The 15,740-nt window shown below is 34.1% G+C and overlaps 1 protein-coding gene and 6 non-coding genes across 7 annotated transcripts in view; all 7 read right to left on the minus strand.

The window, feature by feature from the left end:
• htr1fa (5-hydroxytryptamine (serotonin) receptor 1Fa) overlaps positions 1-15,740 on the minus strand; it is a 117,917-nt gene that overhangs the window by 83,403 nt on the left and 18,774 nt on the right. The window lies entirely within an intron of this gene.
• On the minus strand, positions 1,617-1,688 carry trnaa-ugc (transfer RNA alanine (anticodon UGC)). The gene has a single exon. It is a non-coding gene; the product is annotated as a tRNA-Ala (tRNA).
• trnav-uac (transfer RNA valine (anticodon UAC)) lies at positions 2,208-2,279 on the minus strand. The gene has a single exon. It is a non-coding gene; the product is annotated as a tRNA-Val (tRNA).
• On the minus strand, positions 2,793-2,864 carry trnaa-cgc (transfer RNA alanine (anticodon CGC)). Its single transcript has one exon. It is a non-coding gene; the product is annotated as a tRNA-Ala (tRNA).
• On the minus strand, positions 3,377-3,448 carry trnaa-cgc (transfer RNA alanine (anticodon CGC)). The gene has a single exon. It is a non-coding gene; the product is annotated as a tRNA-Ala (tRNA).
• On the minus strand, positions 3,958-4,029 carry trnaa-cgc (transfer RNA alanine (anticodon CGC)). The gene has a single exon. It is a non-coding gene; the product is annotated as a tRNA-Ala (tRNA).
• trnaa-cgc (transfer RNA alanine (anticodon CGC)) lies at positions 4,197-4,268 on the minus strand. Its single transcript has one exon. It is a non-coding gene; the product is annotated as a tRNA-Ala (tRNA).

Raw genomic sequence — 15,740 nt, forward strand, 5'->3', positions numbered from 1 at the left:
AGCTCAAATTCTTATGGTAGAGCTGCAAGGCTTTCTCTATGCTGTCTTAGTTCTGGAGACCCATCAAATGTCTTCAAAGATCCATGAAAAAACAATGAGAGCTGTCGAGCATTTGCATACTTTTGGCTGCTTATGTTGGCGTAAGAACCTCTAATTTGAATACTCATCTGTCATGGATTGGTGACAATTAATTAAACGCGGGTTCCTGAAAGGCTATGGGTTTTTTTTTTTGTTTTTTTTTTTTCAAGATTGCAGAGGAGCGTTTTATTCTGTTATTTTCACATTTTTACATGTTTTGGCAGGGCTAGCAGACACATAAAGGGATCAGAAAGCTCCAGAAGACCCACTTTTATTGTCTGACGTGAATAGGTAAGATTTATCCAGACAGATTTTTGACTGAGGCTCTTGCCTTTGTGACATGTCAGAGAAAAGTTGTACATCAGATATGCCAGTGGTTTGTTAATAGCCAGGGGGAAATAGAAAGGCGCAGAGAACCAACTAAGTAACAACATCTTTTTTTTTACACATATTAAAAGATTAGAACCATGAGAGAAAGCCTCAAAAACAGCATAACAAACCCCCACAAAATAAAATGTAAGAGTCTTAAGACATCAGCAAACAAAACACTCCCATCAAGTCAAAGAGGCTCTGTTAATGTTATCAACAGCATAATTGGGTGACGGCAATGGGAGAAAAGAAAGCAGTGGAGGAATAGGAACCTAATTGAAAATATTGAGCTGCCAAGCTCAGACAAACCTCTGATTTTGTGAAACTTCTAGACACAGACTACATTCAGACAGCTCTTGCCTTAATGCACAATCCAGATTTTTTTGTGATATCAAATTTTGTGGGCTCATTCATTTTACACATTAAAGTCAGGGTAGGAGATGTTTTCCTGGAGCATTTTTTACTAAGTTGCTTAAAATCCCCTCCACACCCCGATTGCAACCAATTAATTAAATGCTCTAACTCAAAAATAAAAAAATGTAGTCACCTGTGGAATGGAGAGGACTGAAAAAACACCATCCAATCATTTTAACTGACCCATCAAAATGATTGAATGGTGATATGTCTATCAAATTCAACTACCATTTGTCCCTCCCCCCTCTGCACGTACCCCTCTTTATGCACGAATCACCTGTTCTCAGAGGCTTGGAGCACTTGTACAGGAAACAAAGCCAGAGCCGGAGCTTGGCTAGCTATATTAGGTATATTAGGATGGAAAGTTCACGGGAAAACTGTTTTGTCACTAAAATAAATTGTGCGAATTGATGCTGCGCAGCACTCATGAACCCTCAGGAACAAAAATTGCATGTTCCGGTACTCTGGAGGCGTGGGAAGTCTGAGGAAAGGGGTTTGGACTTTTTAATTGTGTATTTTCAAAATGTAGCTTGCTCGAACCATTTTTCCAGGATCTCCTACCCCACCTTTAAATGCGACTTCTATTAGCTCTGAGTATGAACTGAATGTGACCCTCAAGCGCAAAAGAGGTCCTGACATAACACACATTGCTCCTTCTAGTGGTCCTATAAATCCTGTTGCCCGTCAGTGTAAATAAATCAGATGGAACTTCATTGATCCTTTGGGCAGAGCCCTCAGGAAATTGAGAATTAAGATGGAGATGCTGGGGATTGAACCCAGGACCTCATACATGCAAAGCATGCGCTCTACCACTGAGCTACATCCCCTTGTGTGAAAGAGGTCCTGACGTAATACGTGACCACGCGGGCACACACTGTGTTTACAGAAGTGAATATGTTTTTCCTGCCCCTCCTCCTCCTGGGAAACAGAATTGTGACGTTTGTCGCATTTCAATGACATAAAGCTCCGCTAAACGCAACCTGGCTATTCAGATTGAAGCTGCATTGCAAAATATCAGATACATATCGAATTTAAGACCATATATGAAAGTCGGATTTGTGCTGTTCAAACTGACTTTAATAGATCAGATAAAGGTCGCATATGGACAAAAAAATCAGATTTGGGCCACATTTGCCTGCAGTCTGAACATAGCCTAGAAGTTGATTCTTAGTGGTTCTCATCCCATTTCCTCACTTTACACAGAGTTCTCACCATGGAGGACTGGCAGAGTGACTCAGTACTCCTTCTAGTGGTCACATAAATCCTGTGGCCCGTCAGTGTAAATAAATTAGACAGAACTTCATTGATCCTTTTGGGCAGAGCCCTAAGGAAATTGAGAATTAACTTGGAGATGCTGGGGATTGAACCCAGGACCTCATCCATGTAAAGCACACGCTCTACCATTGAGCTACATCCCCTTCTGTGAAGTATGTCCTGCCATAATATGTGACCACACAGGCACGCACTGTGTTTATGGAAGTAAACAGGTTTTTTCTCCTTCTCCTGGGATGCAGAATCGTGACGTTTGTCGCATTTTAATGACATAAAGGTCGGCTAAATGCGACCAGGCCATTCAGACTGAAGTTGCATTGCAAAATATCCGATACATATCGAATGTAAGACCACATATGAAAATTGGATTTGTGCTGTTCAAACTGACTTTAATAGATCAGATAAAGGTCGCATATGGACAAAAAAAATCAGATTTGGGCCACATTTGCCTGCAGCATGAACATAGCCTAGAAGTTGATTCTTAGCGGTTTTCATCCCATTTCCTTATTTTACACAGAGTTCTCACCATGGAGGACTGGCAGAGTGACTCAGTACTCCTTCTAGTGGGCACATAAATCCCGTGGCCCGTTGGTGTAAATAAGTTGCACAGGACTTCATTGATCCTTTGGGCAGAGCCCTGAGGAAATTGAGAACTAAGATGGAGATGCTGGGGATTGAACCCAGGACCTCATACATGCGAAGCATATGCTCTACCACTGAGCTACATGCCCTTGCACAAAATATGTCCTGCCATAATATGTGACCACGCAGGCACACACTGTGTTTATGGAAGTAAACAGGTTTTTTCTCCTTCTCCTGGGATGCAGAATTGTGACGTTTGTCGCATTTTAATGACATAAAGGTCGGCTAAATGCGACCAGGCCATTCAGACTGAAGTTGCATTGCAAAATATCCGATACATATCGAATGCAAGACCACATATGAAAATCGGATTTGTGCTGTTCAAACTGACTTTAATAGATCAGATACAGGTCGCATATGGACAAAAAAATCAGATTTGGGCCACATTTGCCTGCAGCATGAACATAGGCTAGAAGTTGATTCTTAGCGGTTTTCATCCCATTTCCTCACTTTACATATAATTCTCACCATGGAGGACTGGCAGAGTGACTCAGTACTCCTTCTACTGGCCACATAAATCCCGTGACCCATTGGTGTAAATAAGTTATACAGGACTTCATTGACCCTTTGGGCAGAGCCCTGAGGAAATTGAGAACTAAGATGGAGATGCTGGGGATTGAACCCAGGACCTCATACATGCGAAGCATATGCTCTACCACTGAGCTACATGCCCTTGCACAAAATATGTCCTGCCATAATATGTGACCACGCAGGCACACACTGTGTTTATGGAAGTAAACAGGTTTTTTCTCCTTCTCCTGGGATGCAGAATTGTGACGCTTGTCGCATTTCAATGACGTAAAGCCCCTCTAAACGCAACCTGCCTATTCAGACTGAAGTTGTATTGCAAAATATCAGATACATATTGAATTTAAGACCACATATGAAAATCAGATTTGTGCTGTTCAAACTGACTTTAACAGATCAGATACAGGTCGTATATGGGCAAAAAAAAATGGACTTGGGCCACATTTGCTTGCAGTATGAACGTAGCCTAGAAGTTGATTCTTAGCGGTTCTCATCCCATTTCCTCACTTTACATAGAGTTCTCACCACGAAGGACCTGCAGAGTGACTCAATACTCCTTCTGGTGGTCACATAAATCCTGTGGTCTGTCAGTGTAAGTTAGACAGGACTTCATTGATCCTTTTGGCAGAGCCCTGAGGAAATTGAGAACTAAGATGGAAATGCAGGGGATTTAACCCAGGACCTCATACATGCGAAGCACGCGCTCTACCACTGAGCTACACCCCCTTATGCAGAAGAAGCCCTCATATAATAGGTGACCATGCAGGCGGACACTGTGTTTGTGGAAGTAAATATGTTTGTCCCACTACTCCTCCTGGGACATTTGTTGCATTTCAGTGACGCAAGAAACTGAGAACTTTCAGACTGAAGTCTCAGGAAATTGAGGACTAAGATGGAGATGCTGGGGATCGAACCCAGGACCTCATACATGCGAAGCATACGCTCTACCACTGAGCTACATCCCCTTGATACTTCTTCTAATCAGTTCCTATCTCTACAACCCAGCACATTAGGAACAATCAGATCTGGGCCACATTTGCCTGCAGTCTGAACGTAGCCATAGTGTTGTTTCAGATCAATAACGTTTCAGTTCACCCCTGACATCAATCAGCCTCGGAACGAAACAAATCAGCAGAAACACTGTCCCAATATCATTCTAAAGTCACATTAATACTCATTCTACACCTTCAAATCTACATTGTCAAACAGTGCAAGCTATTTACAGACCATAATAATGCCCAATGCTGAGAGACTTCTCCCTTGCATCTCTTAATCCTTACACGTACCATGACCAAGTGAAGTCAAATGAATTTTATCTATAGAGCCCAAAGTCACACATTTGGATGGTGTGAAGGAGGATGTATAAGTTCACAAACATCACCTCTCAGGATTTGTCAGACCCAGGTTTTTCATTTACTTCTCACTTTTGCAGTCAATGATGTGCAAATATTGAGGTCATATGCAGATTTATGTAAGTTGTAGACACTTTCTTATCTGTCTTTTCAGCATGACTACTGTAATGCACTCTGGTAGCAACTATGGAGGTATTAGTAGAGAGGAGGGCTTTTATGAATGCTTGACATGTATTTCTGGTTTTGTGATAGCGCCCCTTTCATTTTATGTTTTCCATTTGCTATTTGTTATTGCTGCCTTTGACTGTGCTTTACTTTATTAGACAGTTTGAAGCTTTGTCTTGAATATGTAAGTACAGGCTACAGTTAATATTACAGCTGTAAAAGCGGTGCAGTTGTAAAACAAATACAAGCTTCCTATTTATGTCTGTTTAAATGACAGTTATTGTTTCTTTGCAATAGGCTGACTTCAAATTTATCAGCCTAAATGATATGATTTTTCACTCTTCTATGAGAAATATGCACTTACTGATGACTAAACAGGAACGTAAACATAAATAATGCACATTTATTGTAATCTAACCCACTGATGTGTGCACTGTAGTCCTGGCTGATATATTATTTGAGAACAGCACTGACTTTTCCTCTTATTTTGGAGGTGATGTTCAGCCACAGCCTCATGCTTAACATAAATTAATATTCCTGGAGAGTTCCCTCATATTTTCACTTGAAACTAGAATAAAAGACCAACACAAAAAGTGATCCTGATTCATCTTTAGAGTTAAAGTCCACTTGGCCGGCGGCTACAAGATGAGCTACACTAAATGCCTGTTGCACCATGGCCCCATCATCCTGCCACGGTGTGTCCTTGGTTTGACTCTGCTACTCATCACTGCTGTTCATTATTTCTCTTTCCGAGATAACTCCCCCCGCTGTAATTAAGTAGCGTAAGTAAATGTGATTCCTCGGACAAAATGAGCCTTCTCCAATATTTCATGCCATTAAATGAGAGGCTTCCCTCTACTGCCCTCCACTGAAAGGAAATTGCAGGCATTATTGTAAATAAATTACCAGACAAGAAGCATTCACCGACTGCTAGGACTCTGTAGGCGTGTACAAACCAGTCCGGCATTTTAAAACTCCCATATTGGACACATCTTATGATTGACATTCAGTGCCAACATTCATTACTATTGCAGGAAATAGTGTGCACTAGAGCCTGACCGATATGGGATTTTTGGGGCTGATGCCGATACCGATATTGGGGGCTAAAAAAAGCTGATATCCAATATATCGGTCGATATCCGATATTGGCTGATAACCAATATATTGGCCGATATATGAAATAAGAACACTGATCTACACAGGATATAATAATCTTATCTTAGATAATTGTGGACAGGTTGATTAACAGTTGCATAAATCTTTGTTTATCTCACACAGATAATTTACACAACTTTCCCATGCAAACTATGCAATTACAAAAATAACAAGAAAAGCACTCGGAAAGCGCGGGGGGGGGTAGCTCCTTGATTATGTGATTGTGTGTGTGTGGGGGTGATAGCATCATCGTCCGAGCAGGAGTGAAAGTGAAACTAATTTGCTTCACTGTTCCTCTAAGTCTCTGGGCAGCGCACGCGCACACACACACACACACACACACACACACACACACACACACACACACACACACACACACAAAGGAGCAGCGAGCGACAGAATCTCCATGCAGCAAAAAAGTTAACAAATCGGCTACATATTGGCCGATGATTAATCGGTGATATACTATAATCAGCCAGTCGGGCTCTAGTGTGTACTTTCCGTAGAAAAGTTAAAATGCACAACAGTAATTAGTAGGGTTGTAAGAAAATATCTGCTCTGCAATATATCATGATATTTCCTTTCACGATACTGTATTGATATTAGGGATGTAATGATTACACTGGTCTACAAGGAAAATGCTTCCAGAATAAAAAAGAATGACATTTTACCACATGAGAGTCACTGATAAAGAAAAGTCAAGTCAAAAATGCTGGTTGGCTGAAGTTTCCAAGATACAGCCTTGGGTCAAAATGTGAAATTCAAGAATTAACAAGAGAATGGGCTTGACTCAAAAGGAATATTTGTCTCAGATCTACAAGATCTACTTCAAAACACTGTCTGCACATTAGAATAGATTCACTTTACAGGTTCTATTTAGTGAAAGATTTATAAAACTATTATATAAATGTACATAAACCAATATATATGTGTAATAACACTATCGTATACCTTGAAAACATGAGCAAACCAGCACTTTTGTCATTTATTTTCCAATTAATCTTATTAAAACACGTAACATTTAGCACATTTAATGTCTGAAGCAAATCATTTCTAAAAAATTGTAGACCAGTGTTACCGGTATAAAAATAAACCGGTCTGACGGTTAGTATTACCGTTTAAATTCTAATTATCATGATAACTGTGTTCGATTACCGCACTTTGAAAAGTCATGGTACTGCTCCCTTCCTGGAGATACTGATATTAATAAAATCCTATCAATTCCCTCCCCTAGTGCAGATATCTCTTATGTCCATAAGGTGCCATCTATAATGCACATTTGTATGTTTGATGTTTAGATGTTAATATTTTAATGTTTCTGCCAACAGAAAGCACATTGTGCATGTCATTTTATTTGTTTTTTGTGTTTTTTCACAATACAATTTGGTTACATTACTTCAGTGTGTGTATTAATACTTCTTGAACATTTTGAGCACATTTCAACAACACCGTGATCATAATGATAACCGTGATAATTTTGGTCACAATAACCGCGATATGAAATTTTCATATCGTTACATCCCTAATTAATATTAAAGAGTACTGTATCGATATTTTTAGGTATTTATTCAAATGTAGATATTGAGGAGGTTCTTTTTTATTTTTCTATTTTATTTATATATATATATATTGTAAATAAATTACCAGACAAGAAGCATTCGCCAACTGCTAGGACTCTGTAGGCGTGTATGAACCAGTCCGCCATTTTACAACTTACATATTGGACACATTTTATGATTTACATCCAGTGCCAACATTCATTACTATTGCAGGAAATAATGTGTACTTTAAATAGAAAAGTTAAAATGCACAACAGTAATTAGTAGGGGTATAAGAAAATATATCATGCAATTTCATTTCACGATACTATATCAGGATTTTTTTGTGATTTAGTGATTTATTCCAAACATGCAATAAAATTTAACATATATGCACTAGCAAAAAATACATACTAATACAAATATCATGAATCATAACAATCTTAGACAGAAGAAAAGCACAATAGTTCCATTTAAATGCCTGAAAAGGGGTGGGAAGAAGTGCAATTTATTTAATCCCATCCCCTCTCCCTACAATATTATTAATAATATATGTCCCTCTTCCTTTTACATTACTCCTCTATATTTATATATCTATTCACACACACACACATTCATCCATATACCCATATATACGTTTATACATATACACAACATACAAATACACATATAGTCTTTTACCAGTGCCTTTCTTAGTTGTGCTGGCGAATAAATAAACAAATAATAAATAACTCAAGGAAGGAAATATATACATAAACAGCAGTGAACATATGGTGACAATTAATAACCATCATCCCTATATCTTCTGAAAAACATGTTCTTATAGGTGTTTTTGAATTGTTTTATGTTTGAACATTCCTTGTTAATTCCTTATTAAAGAGTACTGAATCCATATTTTTAGGTATTTATTTAAATGTAGATATTGCGGAGGTTCCTTTTTGTTTTACATTTTCTTTATTATTATTTAACACTGTTTTATTAAATAAAGGTTATTTGAAGCATCCTAAAAAGGCAGATGTTAGTTCCTTTGTTGAGATTGCACAAAAAAAATGTTATGTTAGTTATGAACTAATACAATATGAATATTTCAGCAGAATCTTAAACTGTAATGTCTGTAAAACATAATTTAAGAGGAAAGTTTGGTGATATAGCATTAGATCCTGTTCATATCAAATTTAAAAAAAAATGTTTAGTATTTGTGCAAATATCTGATGTAATTGAAATCTTCTAGGAAATAATCTTAAAAAAAGAAGAAGAAACAAAACAAACAAAAAAATGCCTTTTTAACAGTATCGTGATATATTGTAATATATCGTATTGTGATCCTAGCATTGTGATTTTTATAGTATCATCAGATTCATATATACATAAACAACAGTGAACATATGGTGACAATTAATAACCATCATCCCTATATCTTGTGAAAAACATGTTCTTATAAGTGTTTTTGAATTGTTTTATGTTTGAGGATTCCTTGTTAATTCCTTATTAAAGAGTACTGAATCCATATTTTTAGGTATTTATTTAAATGTAGATATTGCGGAGGTTCCTTTTTGTTTTACATTTTCTTTATTATTATTTAACACTGTTTTATTAAATAAAGGTTATTTGAAGCATCCTAAAAAGGCAGATGTTAGTTCCTTTGTTGAGATTGCACAAAAAAAATGTTATGTTAGTTATGAACTAATACAATATGAATATTTCAGCAGAATCTTAAACTGTAATGTCTGTAAAACATAATTTAAGAGGAAAGTTTGGTGATATAGCATTAGATCCTGTTCATATCAAATTTAAAAAAAAATGTTTAGTATTTGTGCAAATATCTGATGTAATTGAAATCTTCTAGGAAATAATCTTAAAAAAAAAAAAAAAAAAGAAGAAACAAAACAAACAAAAAAATGCCTTTTTAACAGGATCGTGATATATTGTAATATATCGTATTGTGATCCTAGCATTGTGATTTTTATAGTATCATCAGATTCATATATACATAAACAACAGTGAACATATGGTGACAATTAATAACCATCATCCCTATATCTTGTGAAAAACATGTTCTTATAAGTGTTTTTGAATTGTTTTATGTTTGAGGATTCCTTGTTAATTCCTTATTAAAGAGTACTGAATCCATATTTTTAGGTATTTATTTAAATGTAGATATTGCGGAGGTTCCTTTTTGTTTTACATTTTCTTTATTATTATTTAACACTGTTTTATTAAATAAAGGTTATTTGAAGCATCCTAAAAAGGCAGATGTTAGTTCCTTTGTTGAGATTGCACCAAAAAAATGCTATGATGTTAGTTATGAACTAATACAATATGAATATTTCAGCAGGATCTTAAACTGTAATGTCTGTAAAACATAATTTAAGAGGAAAGTTTGGTGATATAGCATTAGATCCTGTTCATATCAAATTTAAAAAAAAATGTTTAGTATTTGTGCAAATATCTGATGTAATTGAAATCTTCTAGGAAATAATCTTTAAAAAAAAGAAGAAGAAACAAAACAAACAAAAAAATGCCTTTTTAACAGTATCGTGATATATTGCAATTTATCGTATCGTGATCCTAGCATTGTGATTTTTATAGTATCATCAGATTCATATATACATAAACAACAGTGAACATATGGTGACAATTAATAACCATCATCCCTATATCTTGTGAAAAACATGTTCTTATAAGTGTTTTTGAATTGTTTTATGTTTGAACATTCCTTGTTAATTCCTTATTAAAGAGTATTGAATCCATATTTTTAGGTATTTATTTAAATGTAGATATTGCAGAGGTTCCTTTTTGTTTTACATTTTCTTTATTATTATTTAACACTGTTTTATTAAATAAAGGTTATTTGAAGCATCCTAAAAAGGCAGATGTTAGTTCCTTTGTTGAGATTGCACAAAAAAAATGTTATGTTAGTTATGAACTAATACAATATGAATATTTCAGCAGAATCTTAAACTGTAATGTCTGTAAAACATAATTTAAGAGGAAAGTTTGGTGATATAGCATTAGATCCTGTTCATATCAAATTTAAAAAAAAATGTTTAGTATTTGTGCAAATATCTGATGTAATTGAAATCTTCTAGGAAATAATCTTAAAAAAAAAAAAAAAAAGAAGAAACAAAACAAACAAAAAAATGCCTTTTTAACAGGATCGTGATATATTGTAATATATCGTATTGTGATCCTAGCATTGTGATTTTTATAGTATCATCAGATTCATATATACATAAACAACAGTGAACATATGGTGACAATTAATAACCATCATCCCTATATCTTCTGAAAAACATGTTCTTATAAGTGTTTTTGAATTGTTTTATGTTTGAGGATTCCTTGTTAATTCCTTATTAAAGAGTACTGAATCCATATTTTTAGGTATTTATTTAAATGTAGATATTGCGGAGGTTCCTTTTTGTTTTACATTTTCTTTATTATTATTTAACACTGTTTTATTAAATAAAGGTTATTTGAAGCATCCTAAAAAGGCAGATGTTAGTTCCTTTGTTGAGATTGCACCAAAAAAATGCTATGATGTTAGTTATGAACTAATACAATATGAATATTTCAGCAGGATCTTAAACTGTAATGTCTGTAAAACATAATTTAAGAGGAAAGTTTGGTGATATAGCATTAGATCCTGTTCATATCAAATTTAAAAAAAAATGTTTAGTATTTGTGCAAATATCTGATGTAATTGAAATCTTCTAGGAAATAATCTTTAAAAAAAAGAAGAAGAAACAAAACAAACAAAAAAATGCCTTTTTAACAGTATCGTGATATATTGCAATTTATCGTATCGTGATCCTAGCATTGTGATTTTTATAGTATCATCAGATTCATATATACATAAACAACAGTGAACATATGGTGACAATTAATAACCATCATCCCTATATCTTGTGAAAAACATGTTCTTATAAGTGTTTTTGAATTGTTTTATGTTTGAACATTCCTTGTTAATTCCTTATTAAAGAGTATTGAATCCATATTTTTAGGTATTTATTTAAATGTAGATATTGCGGAGGTTCCTTTTTGTTTTACATTTTCTTTATTATTATTTAACACTGTTTTATTAAATAAAGGTTATTTGAAGCATCCTAAAAAGGCAGATGTTAGTTCCTTTGTTGAGATTGCACAAAAAAAATGTTATGTTAGTTATGAACTAATACAATATGAATATTTCAGCAGAATCTTAAACTGTAATGTCTGTAAAACATAATTTAAGAGGAAAGTTTGGTGATATAGCATTAGATCCTGTTCATATCAAATTTAAAAAAAAATGTTTAGTATTTGTGCAAATATCTGATGTAATTGAAATCTTCTAGGAAATAATCTTAAAAAAAAAAAAAAAAAAGAAGAAACAAAACAAACAAAAAAATGCCTTTTTAACAGGATCGTGATATATTGTAATATATCGTATTGTGATCCTAGCATTGTGATTTTTATAGTATCATCAGATTCATATATACATAAACAACAGTGAACATATGGTGACAATTAATAACCATCATCCCTATATCTTGTGAAAAACATGTTCTTATAAGTGTTTTTGAATTGTTTTATGTTTGAGGATTCCTTGTTAATTCCTTATTAAAGAGTACTGAATCCATATTTTTAGGTATTTATTTAAATGTAGATATTGCGGAGGTTCCTTTTTGTTTTACATTTTCTTTATTATTATTTAACACTGTTTTATTAAATAAAGGTTATTTGAAGCATCCTAAAAAGGCAGATGTTAGTTCCTTTGTTGAGATTGCACCAAAAAAATGCTATGATGTTAGTTATGAACTAATACAATATGAATATTTCAGCAGGATCTTAAACTGTAATGTCTGTAAAACATAATTTAAGAGGAAAGTTTGGTGATATAGCATTAGATCCTGTTCATATCAAATTTAAAAAAAAATGTTTAGTATTTGTGCAAATATCTGATGTAATTGAAATCTTCTAGGAAATAATCTTTAAAAAAAAGAAGAAGAAACAAAACAAACAAAAAAATGCCTTTTTAACAGTATCGTGATATATTGCAATTTATCGTATCGTGATCCTAGCATTGTGATTTTTATAGTATCATCAGATTCATATATACATAAACAACAGTGAACATATGGTGACAATTAATAACCATCATCCCTATATCTTGTGAAAAACATGTTCTTATAAGTGTTTTTGAATTGTTTTATGTTTGAACATTCCTTGTTAATTCCTTATTAAAGAGTATTGAATCCATATTTTTAGGTATTTATTTAAATGTAGATATTGCAGAGGTTCCTTTTTGTTTTACATTTTCTTTATTATTATTTAACACTGTTTTATTAAATAAAGGTTATTTGAAGCATCCTAAAAAGGCAGATGTTAGTTCCTTTGTTGAGATTGCACAAAAAAAATGTTATGTTAGTTATGAACTAATACAATATGAATATTTCAGCAGGATCTTAAACTGTAATGTCTGTAAAACATAATTTAAGAGGAAAGTTTGGTGATATAGCATTAGATCCTGTTCATATCAAATTTAAAAAAAAATGTTTAGTATTTGTGCAAATATCTGATGTAATTGAAATCTTCTAGGAAATAATCTTAAAAAAAAAAAAAAAAAGAAGAAACAAAACAAACAAAAAAATGCCTTTTTAACAGGATCGTGATATATTGTAATATATCGTATTGTGATCCTAGCATTGTGATTTTTATAGTATCATCAGATTCATATATACATAAACAACAGTGAACATATGGTGACAATTAATAACCATCATCCCTATATCTTGTGAAAAACATGTTCTTATAAGTGTTTTTGAATTGTTTTATGTTTGAGGATTCCTTGTTAATTCCTTATTAAAGAGTACTGAATCCATATTTTTAGGTATTTATTTAAATGTAGATATTGCGGAGGTTCCTTTTTGTTTTACATTTTCTTTATTATTATTTAACACTGTTTTATTAAATAAAGGTTATTTGAAGCATCCTAAAAAGGCAGATGTTAGTTCCTTTGTTGAGATTGCACAAAAAAAATGCTATGATGTTAGTTATGAACTAATACAATATGAATATTTCAGCAGGATCTTAAACTGTAATGTCTGTAAAACATAATTTAAGAGGAAAGTTTGGTGATATAGCATTAGATCCTGTTCATATCAAATTTTAAAAAAAATGTTTAGTATTTGTGCAAATATCTGATGTAATTGAAATCTTCTAGGAAATAATCTTTAAAAAAAAGAAGAAGAAACAAAACAAACAAAAAAATGCCTTTTTAACAGTATCGTGATATATTGTAATATATCGTATTGTGATCCTAGCATTGTGATTTTTATAGTATCATCAGATTCATATATACATAAACAACAGTGAACATATGGTGACAATTAATAACCATCATCCCTATATCTTCTGAAAAACATGTTCTTATAAGTGTTTTTGAATTGTTTTATGTTTGAACATTCCTTGTTAATTCCTTATTAAAGAGTACTGAATCGATATGTTTAGGTATTTATTTAAATGTAGATATTGCGGAGGTTCCTTTTTGTTTGACATTTTATTTATTGTTATTTAACACTGTTTTATTAAATAAAGGTTATTTGAAGCTTCCTAAAAAGGCAGATGTTAGTTCCTTTGTTGAGATTGCACAAAAAAATGTTATGATGTTAGTTATGAACTAATACAATATGAATATTTCAGCAGGATCTTAAACTGTAATATCTGTAAAACATAATTTAAGAGGAAAGTTTGGTGATATAGCATTAGATCCTGTTCATATCAAATAAAAAAAAAAAATGTTTAGTATTTGTGCAAATATCTGATGTAATTGAAATCTTCTAGGAAATAATCTTAAAAAAAGAAGAAGAAACAAAACAAACAAAAAAAAAGCCTTTTTAACAGTATCATGATACATCGTAATACATCATATCGTGATCCTAGCATTGTGATTTTTATAGTATCATCAGATTCTTGCCAATACACAGCCCTAGAAATAAGTACTCTGTCTTGACTGTTGCCAACTGTTCCATCAACGACTGACACTGCTTCTTCTACCAACATGAAGAGTTTATTTATGAAGCTTACAGCATCAAATTGCCCACAGACTTCTCTTTGTTCTACTCCAACACATACAGTTTCACACATGTTCCCAAGTTTATCTGATCAGTATGTACCATCAATCTGTTCAGCGGCCACAATTCCACTCCGAATGATTAAAATAAATCATGGGCTGTTTTTAAAACCTAATCCAACAAACACTCAGTCTTTTGTAACGTCTCACCTCCAAATTTGGAAAGGCATAATTTTAATGACTTTGTATGTATCTCTGGTGCCAACCTCTTACAGGATCAAAAACATGACAGTAAATCTGGGAATGGCATTATTATGTCCCTCCTTGATAAAACCATATCTCCTATTTCACTTGACAAGGGTAGAGGGGTAGAGGAACAGCCAACATATGTACTGGTACTCTGGTGCCAAGGAACATTTCATCTGAAGCAGGGCCAGATTAACACTTCATTGTACCCTGGGCAACAATATTCAAGGGCCCCATCATCACAACCCCAGGATCCCTATAATCTGGCAAAATACAGAATAAGTTCCAGGAATATATGTAAATATACCCCATACTTCAATATCTAACTACAGTCTACTCTCGTTATACCGCCAACTTCCGTTCACAGCCAAATTGGCGGTATAGCGAAAATGGCGTTACAACGGGTTGCATCCATAATGTGCATGTCTTTACTATATGATGTCTATGCTGCCTCCGTTAACCCGTTCTAATTGCGTTTCTAAATAAATCTTGATTCTGTTATGTTGTAAGGGATCATTTAAAGTGGGGAAACATTTTAAGCATTATTATACCGTGTCGGGAAATGACACCCCATCATCTTGAGGCTTTGGCTTAATCCCACGTCCTCTTCCCGACATCCTGACCTACTGAGTGTTCTGCGATAAATGAACGGTGGCCGTTCCGTAGACCTACTTGTAACTTGTCGCGATCAGCGTCTGGCGCATTTGTTTCAGTGCATTGTTAAAATTTATGTGTACTCGATGGCAATCACGCTGGCGGTATAACGGTCGGGAAATCAATGGTATAAGTGTTGTTTGTGCATGGAACTGGGCTGGCGGATGGCGATAGGCAGAAATGGCGGTAGCTAATGGAATAATGCATTGGGGATTTTTGTGCAATGGTTTTGGTCGGCGGTGAGCGAAAATGGCGGTATAACGGTGGGCGGTTTAACGA

Source organism: Sphaeramia orbicularis, chromosome 21 (assembly GCF_902148855.1).
Source record: "Sphaeramia orbicularis chromosome 21, fSphaOr1.1, whole genome shotgun sequence".
NCBI classification, from domain to species: Eukaryota; Metazoa; Chordata; class Actinopteri; order Kurtiformes; family Apogonidae; genus Sphaeramia; species Sphaeramia orbicularis.